The following is a 10738-nucleotide window of genomic DNA, read 5'->3' on the forward strand; positions in this document are numbered from 1 at the left end:
CAGCATTTGAACCAAAAACGGATTAAGGAAGCCTGTACTACGTGCAAGGCCAACCTTCACTCCCACCATGCTAGGTGCTGTGAAGCGTACAGAAAAGCCATGGTTGCTTGAAGGCCACAGAGAAGTCATTTCAGCAAGAGGTGGCCCAGGCAATGAACAAAAATCCGAGTAGAGTAGTTAAAGGTATATGAGGCTGCTTGGGGCCACCAAGAAAACAGCTCAGCTCCCTGGTAGGGCCCAAGTCCAGCCCCAGTGGATGATGGACCTGAGTCAAGGAGGTGTAAATGTGTCCATCATTGCTGGCCAGGAGGGGAAAGAGGGAGGGAAAGTGGGTAGCATCTGGAGCCCAAGGTCAGCAGGAACTGGGTCAATCATGCAGGAAAGGGAGCATTTGGGGGGGAAGAAAATGTGTTGGGTTTGGCTCTGAGATCCTGATCAATCTGGCTGTACTGTAGACTGAGAATCCCAGGATTAGAGGGCGCATAAAGCAGCCCAGATGTGGTCCAGGGTGCCTCAGCACTACTGTCAGGGCCCAGCATGGTGGAGGCTGCTGGGAGTATCCCTGCACTGCGTCTGCCGTCCACCGTGCCCCAGCCTCGCCACTGCTCGCCAGGAGGGCCTGATCAAGGAGTAGCGGTGGATCCACGTGAGCCGGCCCCAACGGTCGAACACATCACTCCCTGGTGATGGATCCTTCACCTTCCCATGGGGAGGCTGGACTGGGCTGAGGAGCAGCTGTGCTCTCCCCCTGGGTCCCGTTATCACCCCTTCTCAACTTTATTCCATCATTCACCAAGGACCTATTGAGCACTTCCTGGGTGTAAGGCCCTGTGGAAATTACTGGAGGGGTCCCAGCCCTCAGGTAACTGGGACCTGTGGATATCTTCTTATGATACCAAGTAGTTCCCCAGGGCAGATCCAGCTAAAAGGCTATGGGAAGTTAGAGGAGGGAGAGAGTATTTCCACTTGGGTGGATCAGGAAGACTTCATGGAGGAGGTGGCATTTGAGCTGAACTTTGAAGGGGAGTAGGATTTGCATATTGATTCCTAACCCTTTGTATAGTGCTTGTGATATACCAAATACTCTTCTATGTGTACTACAAAGAGTAACTCGTTTAGGGCTCATCACAATCCTAGGAAGAAGAGCCATGATTAACCCCATTTAACGGAGGTGAAAATGGAGGCACAGAGGCCACACAGATGGTAAGCAGTGGAGCCCAGACTCAAACGTAAACAGAGTCCCATGCTCCTCAATACTAGGCCATACTGCCTCTTGGATGGGCAGAAATGGGGTGGGGGCAGAGTGCTCCAAGGAACAGGATAAGCAGACAGTCAGGGATGCAAGAAAAGACGGCCCTCTCCTGGAAAGAAGAGATGAGTCTGTTAGGACTGGAGTGTTTGGTGCATGAAGGGAGAAGTCCAAGGTGGGACAGGAAATGAGGGTGGTTTCCAGCGAAGTGGTCGGGCATCTGAGGGCAATGGGTCTCATGGCGCTTTGAGGGATGCAGTAGCACTCATCTCAGACCCGACTCAAGAGAGGAGGCACACCCCTCTGAAGCCAGGCCCAGGTGAGACAGTGCTGTCCATTTCTCGGGGGGCCTTGCAGAGGTCCCCTGCCATCCACTAAGCCCTAAGGCGGGTGTTCATTCGGGGACAAGAATGGAAAATCCATCATGCTCAAGGAAGGAAATTCCACAGTGAAGGCCCCTTGAGCTGCATCATCGCAGCAAGAGCCATTGCTCATGCGAGGCAGATCCCGTTCCTGTTCTGTTTGTTTGGGGACTGAAGGTTGTTTTTCCCTGCTCTGCTTGTGTTTATGTCGGGAGACATGTGCCATCAAAAAGCAAAGTCCAGGCAGCGCCCTCGCCAGTGCAGCGACCACAGAGCCCTTCACCCCGGCATTTCCGGCTCGTTCCCACCTGATGTATTTCTCAGTTGAAGAACATCAAAGGTCTCCTTTTCTGGCTTCCCTCTCATGTTAAAGGGACTGTTGCTGAGAGGAAGCCATTTGACTCTGGAAGAAAAGCAATTTCTAGACTTGGCATCCTCGCCCGTCTCCAGCCTGGGTGAGAAGTGAAACAGGCTTGTTCCACAGCCCGCAGCAGGCGAGCAGGAGCAGGGAAGCCAAGGTCTGGGTCCTCGTGCCCCACATCCAGCCCGGGGAGCAACTGCAGCCCTAAGGCAGCAGCTCTTATTGAATCACATTTCAGAACGGGCAGAATGGAAAGCAGCAGAGGTGACACCGCGGGTCTCCGACCTCCGGCGTGAATAGCTTTATTTGGCGGATGAACTAACTGAGAAGAACAGGACGATGATGAGACCCAAGGGAGCGCGAGAGAGTGGGGGGCAGGCAGAAGATAAAGGCTACAAAGAGAACAGAATGAGGGGTGGAGAGAAAGGGCCACCCCCATGGCCTCTGCAGCCATCTGGCCAAGGGTCCCTCTGCGCCTTTCTGCTGTCCCCACCTCTGGCCCCCACCTGGCTGCTCTACCCCTGGCCTGAGCCTGACCCACACCTCCTTCATTCTTCACCACCCAGCTGGTGCCTCCTACCAGCCCTCAGATAGACAACTGCATCCCACCCAGGCCAGAATGGAGCCTGCCCGCCCCGTCCCAATCCCTCGCCTCCTTCAAGGTCCAGCGCTAGCCCCACTCCCTGTGTGACAGGGCCCCCGTGCTCTCCCCACTTCTTCCACAGCATAAAGTACAGGCTGCAGAGTTTCACACTGGGCTACGGACAGAATGCCCGTTGGGTTTCCTCCCGCCCTCCCGCGTGAGGTGACAAACTCCATCATCAGCCAGGATGGGGACCAAGCCCTCTACTTTTTTCTCGCTTCCCCCTTGCCCTCCTTTCCTCTCCCCTCCCCTCCTTTCCTCTCCTCTCCCCTCCCCTCCTTTCCTCTTGCCAACAGCACCCAACAACGGGCCACGCTCTGGTGCCTGGTTAGACATATTGATAGGATCCCATGAGTGTCCCCAGCGACAAGACGGATCCCCTGACCACTGAGCCTAGTGGTGGCTAAGCACGGGGACTGGGGAGCGGGAGATTGGGGATGGGCAGGTGGCAAAAAGAAAAGGACACAACAGATAACAGGAAGTCTCGGACAAGGATAGGAAGCCACTTCCCAAGGAAAGGTCGAAAGCGAGAGCATGTTGCCTGTGCCCAAGAGGCTGAGGAGAGGAACAGAGAAACAGTGGCCTAGTTACACGGGCCCCGCGCTGGTGCCCCACCCTGTCCCATGCACAGCTGGAAACATGTGCCAGCTCCACCTCCACGAGGGAGCAGCTCCCCGCGCCTCAGCTGCAGCTCCAACAACGGTGGGAGGGTGGGCGATGTGGGTGTGGGTGGTGCACTGATCCGGTGACTCTCTCTGGCCTGGACTCTGTGCGAGTCCAAGTGCAAGGTCTCCTGGCTGGATCTGGGGCCGGGTGAGGAAGAGAGCCAAGGTGGCCCTTGTCGGACTCATCTCTGAATCCCTCCTCCTCCTCCGCTCCCCCACCCAGCACACTGCCCGGCACACTGCGCGCGCCCAGCAAGGCCTTGCCAATGAATGGTCAGAAGAGCTGCCGTTTCTGGAACACCTGCTACGTACCTGGCACTGTGCCTCACAAGGCTTATCTCATTTAACCTGGACCATGCGATGAGGAAAGTGCTGGTTTTTCGCCCCACTTTACAGATGAGAAAATGCACGCTCAGAGAGGCTACAACCGACTTGTCTGAGGTCATGACACGAGTACACAGTTGGACTAGTATTTAAGGTCAGGTCTGTCTGATGTTAGAGTCAGGCTCATCACCCCATATTACACTGTGGAATGAAGGAAAGAAACAGCAGTCACCACTTTGACCTCAGCAGTCCTGTGCTCGAGGCACAACACATGAATTGACTAGGCGTGAATCTCTGAGATACATCCCCCTTGCCAACGCACACACATGTACACACACACACACGGGCACACACGCACACACACACACACTCAAGGCTTTGGGAACATCACTTTAGTGCAAATGTTGCAACCCCCCACAGCCAAGATCAGTTACTGTAATCGGCACTCTTAAGGAAGGGCCTCACTGAGGTTCAAAGCTATTCATTCACATACAGAATCAATGAGAAAATTCAGGAGCGCTCTGGGCACACGCAGGTCTCCTCCTGCATTGTTGTTTACCACAACTACCAGCACACAGGATCTAAACTGCAGTACTAGCTGCTGTAGCACTTCCTAAGCAACCTAGGTCAACAACGACCACAACAGGAACAGGGGAATTCCCTGGCTAGTGACTAATCATAGCTCATTTCATACTCACTGTCTGGGCAACCTCAAGCAACTTACCTGACCTCTCTGAGCCTCAGTATCCTTGTTTGTAAAAATGAGAATGATAATAGTGCCTCCCTCGTAGGGCCACTGTAGGGCTTAAATTGAATGAATAGATGTAAGGTGCTTCGAACAAAGCATGGTATATAATAAGCACTAAATAAGTGTCACTTATTATTAATATAATGGTGATGATGATGTAGTGTCTTCCGTAGGAAGCACAAGCTCTATGAAGGCAGGCAGGGGCCAGGACTGCCTACAGCCCTCGAACACAGTGAGCACTAAACATACACCGTAGGTGCTCCATTGAATCTCATGTGTGACTTTCACCCAGGGCTTTGGGAACACTCACATGATGTTAGGGCTCAGATATTCTTTACTTTTCTTTTTTTTTTTTTTCTTTTTTTTTTTTTTGCGGTACGTGGGTCTCTCACTGTTGTGGCCTCTCCCGTTGTGGAGCACAGGCTCCGGATGCCCAGGCTCAGCGGCCAAGGCTCACGGGCCCAGCCGCTCCGCGGCACGGCATGTGGGATCTTCCCGGACCGGGGCACGAACCCGTGTCCCCTGCATCGGCAGGTGGACTCTCAACCACTGCGCCACCAGGGAAGCCCAGGGCTCAGATATTCTTATACCTGAGTCAGCAGTGCCCTTCCCTCCCATAGGGGACACAAAGGATAGAGACAGCGCAGTCTCTGCTTTCCTGGGGAAACTCAGTCCAGTAGATGGAGCCCTGAGAAATCATTTGCAAGACATTCAGAAGGAAGTAATCAAACAGGTAGGCACAGATTGTGATCATTGTTACCGAAGAAATAAACTGGCTGATGATGAAGAGTATCTGTTCATACGGTGACCGGGGGAGCAGGGGAGACCTCATGGCTTTAGATGAGTGGTCAGACCTCTAGGCGGTGGTGGCATTTGAACTTAGGCTTGAAAGGTGAAAAGGAAGCAGACTGCAAAGATCTGGAAAAAGAACATTCCAGGCAGAGCAAAGAGCAAACACATGCCCCAGAGCAGCCAAGGGTTTGGGGTCTCTTGGAACAGATTGGTGGCCAGTGTGCCTGGGTCGTTAGGCAGAGGGATGAGGCTGGAGAGGCAGGCGCGGGCCCTGTAAGCCTCCGTGAGGGAAGCCATGACTGAGACCTTCCCCTCAAACAAGCTGTCAGAACATATTGCTCAAATATCTAGTGGTTAAATCAGGGTCCTGAAGAGTCCTCTTTGGCAGCCCTTTGTTAGCTCTCTTCCTATTGATATGTAGTGGAAAATGAGCTATCAGAAAATAAGAAACAGAGAGAAATATGCAATATGTCAATTTAGAAAAAAATGATTCCAAAGTGTGGTCTCTGCCTAAATCATCTGAATTTCCTGAGTCCCTATTGATATATCTGTGAGGAGACATTTGTGTCCACATCCTGGGGAGGAGACATAGTAAACCTCAAAATATCCCAACCACAGGGACAGGTTTCCTACCCTCCCACCCCCAATCCCAAGAATCCTATTCAGAATCAGGTTCCAGGTCTTGGCTCCTTGAACCTGCCTGGAGGACAGTCTAAGGAGTGTGTGTTTCCTATCTTATGTCTCAGCGCTGTTGTTCTGACCCTCAAGACGTTTCTTCTTCAGCAGGCTCGGCCCTGAAGACCGTGTGTGGCAAAGATCATGCTCAGCAGATGTCCACTTGGTCCCATACATTTCCCAGCCTCCCCTGCAGTTGTTTGGGCCACGTAACAAATTCTGACCAAGGGAGAGTGATGTACATCATTTTGGGGGCTGAGGAGCTTAAGAGTTGTTATGTGCTATGACTGAGTGGTGTCCCCCCCCCCCTCAATTCATATGTTGAGGCCCTAACTCTCAGTGTGGCTGAACTAGGGTTAAGGAAGGAATTACAGCTAAATGAAGTCATGAGCGTGGGACCCTGATCTGATAGGATTGGTACCCTTATAAGAGGAGACACCAGAGAGTTCGCAGTGAGAAGGCGGCCGTCTGCAAACCAGGGAGAGAGCTTTCACCAGGAACCAAATTGGTTGGCACCTTGATCTCGACCTTCTCAGCCTCCAGAACTGTGAGAAATAAATTTCTGTTGTTTCAGCCACCCAGTCTGTGGTAGTTTGTCATGGCAGCGTCAGATGACTAAGACACGTGCTTCCCCATCTCTCTCCCTACGCTGTGGAGACCTTGGAGGCCGCATGTTGCAGACAGCCCAGCTACCTGTTGTCTAATCCGCATCAGACTTTGTGTGAACGAGAAATAAGCCTTTCCTGTATTAAACCACTGAGATTTCAGTGTTTCTGTGTAACTTCAGCAAACCTAGCCTACCTTGAGCAATGCCCAGAGAGCAATGCAGAGAAAAGGACACGGTATGTACCATGTTTGCCCAAACAAGAGCAACAGCAGAGGAGCTCCACTAGCACTTCTCCCTCTGGCCCAGCTAGCCACCCCCCCCCCACCATGACTTTGTGTGGATCCAGTGAGCCCTGGATATTCAGAGAGATGCAAACTCTGCTTTCTGGGTCCTGGGATTCAGCCAACAGTGAAGATGTAAACTGCTCAAGGCATCCCATTGAGGTCTCAAGTGAGAAAACAAGAGCTCTGGGCTGCTAAAAAGTTGGGAAACCCTGGGAGATAAGGCATTGTCTCCAAACAGCCCCCACTGAAATGCAGACCAGTTTCCTGGAAGGGCTCACTCATTTATCCAGTGACAACCAGGAGGCACTTACTTAGGGATCGATTTCTCAGGGGAGGGCTGGAGGGACAGGCCCAGGGTCTCAGACCCTGGGTCACAAATTACAGGCACACCACGCAGCTTGGCCCAGGGTTACCCCTCCTCTACCCATGGGGAGGTGGTTTGAAGTTTCATCAGGAGCACGACTGTGCTCCTGTGACTTCCCCTGTGACTTCTCACTGGTATGCCCCTCGTGGGCCAGGTCACCTGCATGACCCTCTCTCTAAACCATCCATGAGAGAGGATGGAAGTGAACCTTGGGGCTTTGCTTTTATTCATTCATTCAAATGCTTGGCAAGGCTTACCTACAAGCATCTTCTTCCATCTGACCTTCCAAATACTTCTCCTCTTTTAAAGCCAAGCTCAACCCTAATCTCCCCTAAGAAGCCTTCCCTTACTCCCCCTTCCCTTTGTAATGTTTGCTGATCTCCTAAGAACCAACATTGATCGTATACCACTACGTACCAAGCCCTCCACAAGCTCATACTTCCTGTATGCCATCTCATCTGACCCTCTGGATCCTGAGGGAGGTGTGATCACCCCTACTCTAAATCTGAGGAAACAAGTTCAGAGAGGGGAAGTGACTTATCCAAAGTCACACAGCAGGCGGTCCAATGGTTAGGACTCCGCGCTTTTACTGCCACTACCGAGGCTGCAGTTTCGACCCCTGGTCACGGAATTAAGATCCTGCAAGTGTTGTGCGGCCAAAAAAAAAAAAAAAAAAAAAAACCAACCAACAAAGTCACACAGCAAAGCCTATCTGATTCCAGGCCTATCAGATTGCAAGACCCCTACTATAATCACCACTCTCTCTTGACCGCACAGAGCTCAGTCTCCATTACCGTCTGTTTCGAATTGCTCCCCAATCCCTGCAAGCTCGTTGAGGGTAGGGACAGCTTCTTTTAACTGGTTAATAATTAGCCCTTCTCCTTGGAACAAAGGCCCTGTGGTCAGTGCGGGCGGCAGGTGTGTGAAAGTGTGGGTGAAAATGTGGGCGCGGGGGAGTCGGCCGGAAGAAGTAATGGCCGAAGGGCTTCTCCCACCTCAGGAAGTCTGCACCCAATTGAGCTGAGACTCCACAATGAGCCAGTTACACGGTGCGAAACACCGACCCCGAAAACCTGCCACCCGTCTGAGCTTTCTTCAAAGAGCTCTCGCGGCCCCAGTCTCCTTGTGGGCCCTCTGGGGTGAGGCTGAGCCAGCAGCTGGAGGGAGGGAGAACAGGGTCTGCGGCTGGCACAGCAGCCGACCTTGACTCAGATGGGCAGGCCCAGAACAGACAGACTTTCCCCAGGGGGAGTCTGGATGACGCCTGCAGCATAGTTGCCGGGAAAGAGCATCCCCCCCACACCGACCCGCCCCAAAAGAGCCAAGCAAAGTTTTGTGACTACGGCAGAGGTAAGAACGCTGGAAAGGAAGGCTGGAGACCTGTGTCCAAGTCCCAGCACTCCCGCTGAGTGACCCAGCTAGATGACAACCTCTCTGGGCGTGTCCTCAGGTGTAAGACGATGGTGGAGCCTCCCTCGCAGGGCTGCAGGACAAGGCAATGGGATCCTGTCGGCTAAGCTGTGGGCTCCAGGCCCCCTTGTGCCGTTCACTTGCTGTGGAACTTGGAGTAGGTCTCCTAACTTCTCTATGATTGATCTGTAAGAAACCGAAGAATGTTCTTAACTATCTGCAAGCAGGTATTAAAGGGAAATAGAGAGTTTTTTAACTGAAAGCAGGGGGCTGGTCTGTATGTTCTCTCAAGGTCCCTTCCTGTCCTGTGTTTCCATGATTTAAAAACAAAACAAAAAACACCAACAAAAACTTGGAACTGGAGAAGGGAGCCAAATGCCAGGGAGGCCGCTTTCTGAGCCACTCCCTCAACAAGACAAACAATACTGAGGTTATTCCGCCCCCTGGTGGACCCCTCTACCACTGCAGTCACTGCCAGCGCCGGCTAGGTGTCAGGAGATGTAGAATTACTTAAGGCCATTCACCCATTCATTCGTGCCTCACACATGAATTGAGGGCACCGCTCTGGGCCAAGCTCTACGCTGTACACTGGGGGTACAGAGGTGAATCACACTAGGACCCCTCCTTGAAGGGGACTTGTTATGTGGTGATTCCTTTTGTCATCTTCTGTGAAACGCATAGGATCTAAGTTATGTTCAGCTATGTTAAGTAGTTTAAATGGAGTCACAGTGGCCAAAGTGAACTTCTATATCAGTGGTTTTGAAACGTCTGGTATAGGACTTCTAGTGTTTTAGAGTGTCTTAAATCAAAGAGTGTTACTTTAGGTAAGAAGTTTGCTTGGCAACGTCCACAAAAAGACTTCCCTGGAACAGGAGCAACTGATAGAGGCAAGACCCCCTGGTGCATAACTGTCACACCCTACTGATGGACTCCCTACAAAGGGACCACTGAGCCGAGGGACCTGAGGGCTCCTTCATGGAGGACCAGCTCCACACTGCTGGGAGCTGTTCAGAGGGTCGCAGCCCAAGGCCCTGTTGGAGCAGAGGGTGACTCCCGCTCGTGCTTGTCATGAGACCCATGTCTGGACCAGGGATTGTTGCTTGTGCAGAGATGTCTCCTTCCTGGACTCCGCCTTGGACTGCTTCCTTCCCTCCCCTTCCTATCTTCCCTACTCTGACCAACCTGTGCTGTGTGCTAACTGGGTGCAATAGACCGAGTGGTTCATGAATTCAATATTGGCTATGTTTTGTATATCTCCAATCCCGTGGTTCTTACCTGGCCTGACCGCTGGGCCTTGGTTACAGGGCTGCAGTCTAGCAGGACAGACAGACACACAGAGAGATCATTTTGATACAGCTAAATAAGGGCTCTGTTAAAGGCCATTATGTATGGCTTGGGGAGAGGCAGGGGACATGTCAGGGAGAGCTTGGCAAGAAGAGCTGGTGGTTGAGTTTCATGACTGACTGGGCGTCCTTTAAGGGCCTTCTGGACAGAGACGGGTGTGTGAAGGCACAGGGCATATGTAAGGGGCAACAGAACGTTTCATACGCTGGGGCCACAGCGTGGGTTGGGGGCACCGTGGGAGATGAAGTTGAGAGCTGGCTGCTGGTCAGGGTGTAGGGGTTCTTGTGTGCCACGTGGATGGCGTGGATCCCATCCCTGGGTGATTGGGAATCCTTGAAGGGCTCTGAGCAGGGTACTGACATGGTTAGATGTGAATTTCTGTGAGTTCATTCTGGCTGCTTTGTAGAGAATGGGCTGTAGGACTGTAAGGCTGGTAAAGCTCTTGGGAGGGTTGCCAGATTTAAAAACAAACCAAAAGAAAAGAAAATAAACCAGGATGCCTGCTGAAATTGACATTTTAGATAGAGAACAATTTTTAGTATAATTCTATCCCAAATATTGTATGGGATATACAAAAAGTTATTGTTTGAGTATCTGAAATTCAAATTTAGCTGGGCATCTCATATTTTATCTGGAAGCCGTATCTCAGAGTCATCAAGGAGAGATGATGGAGGCTTGGACTAGGGTGGAGGCAGTAGAATTGGATAGAAGTGGAAAATTCAAGAAGTATTCTGAGATAGAAATGGAAGAACTTGGGGACGACGTGGATGAGGGAAAATGAGAGGGACACGTCAAACATCACACCCAGTCTCAGTTTGGGCTGCTTGCTCTGTGTCGGGTCCTCTAACCACAGCCCATCCCACCACCACACACATCGAGGTCAAGGGTCCTTGCTAAAACCTCCCTGAGG

This window comes from Mesoplodon densirostris, chromosome X, assembly GCF_025265405.1.
Source record: "Mesoplodon densirostris isolate mMesDen1 chromosome X, mMesDen1 primary haplotype, whole genome shotgun sequence".
NCBI lineage: Eukaryota > Metazoa > Chordata > Mammalia > Artiodactyla > Ziphiidae > Mesoplodon > Mesoplodon densirostris.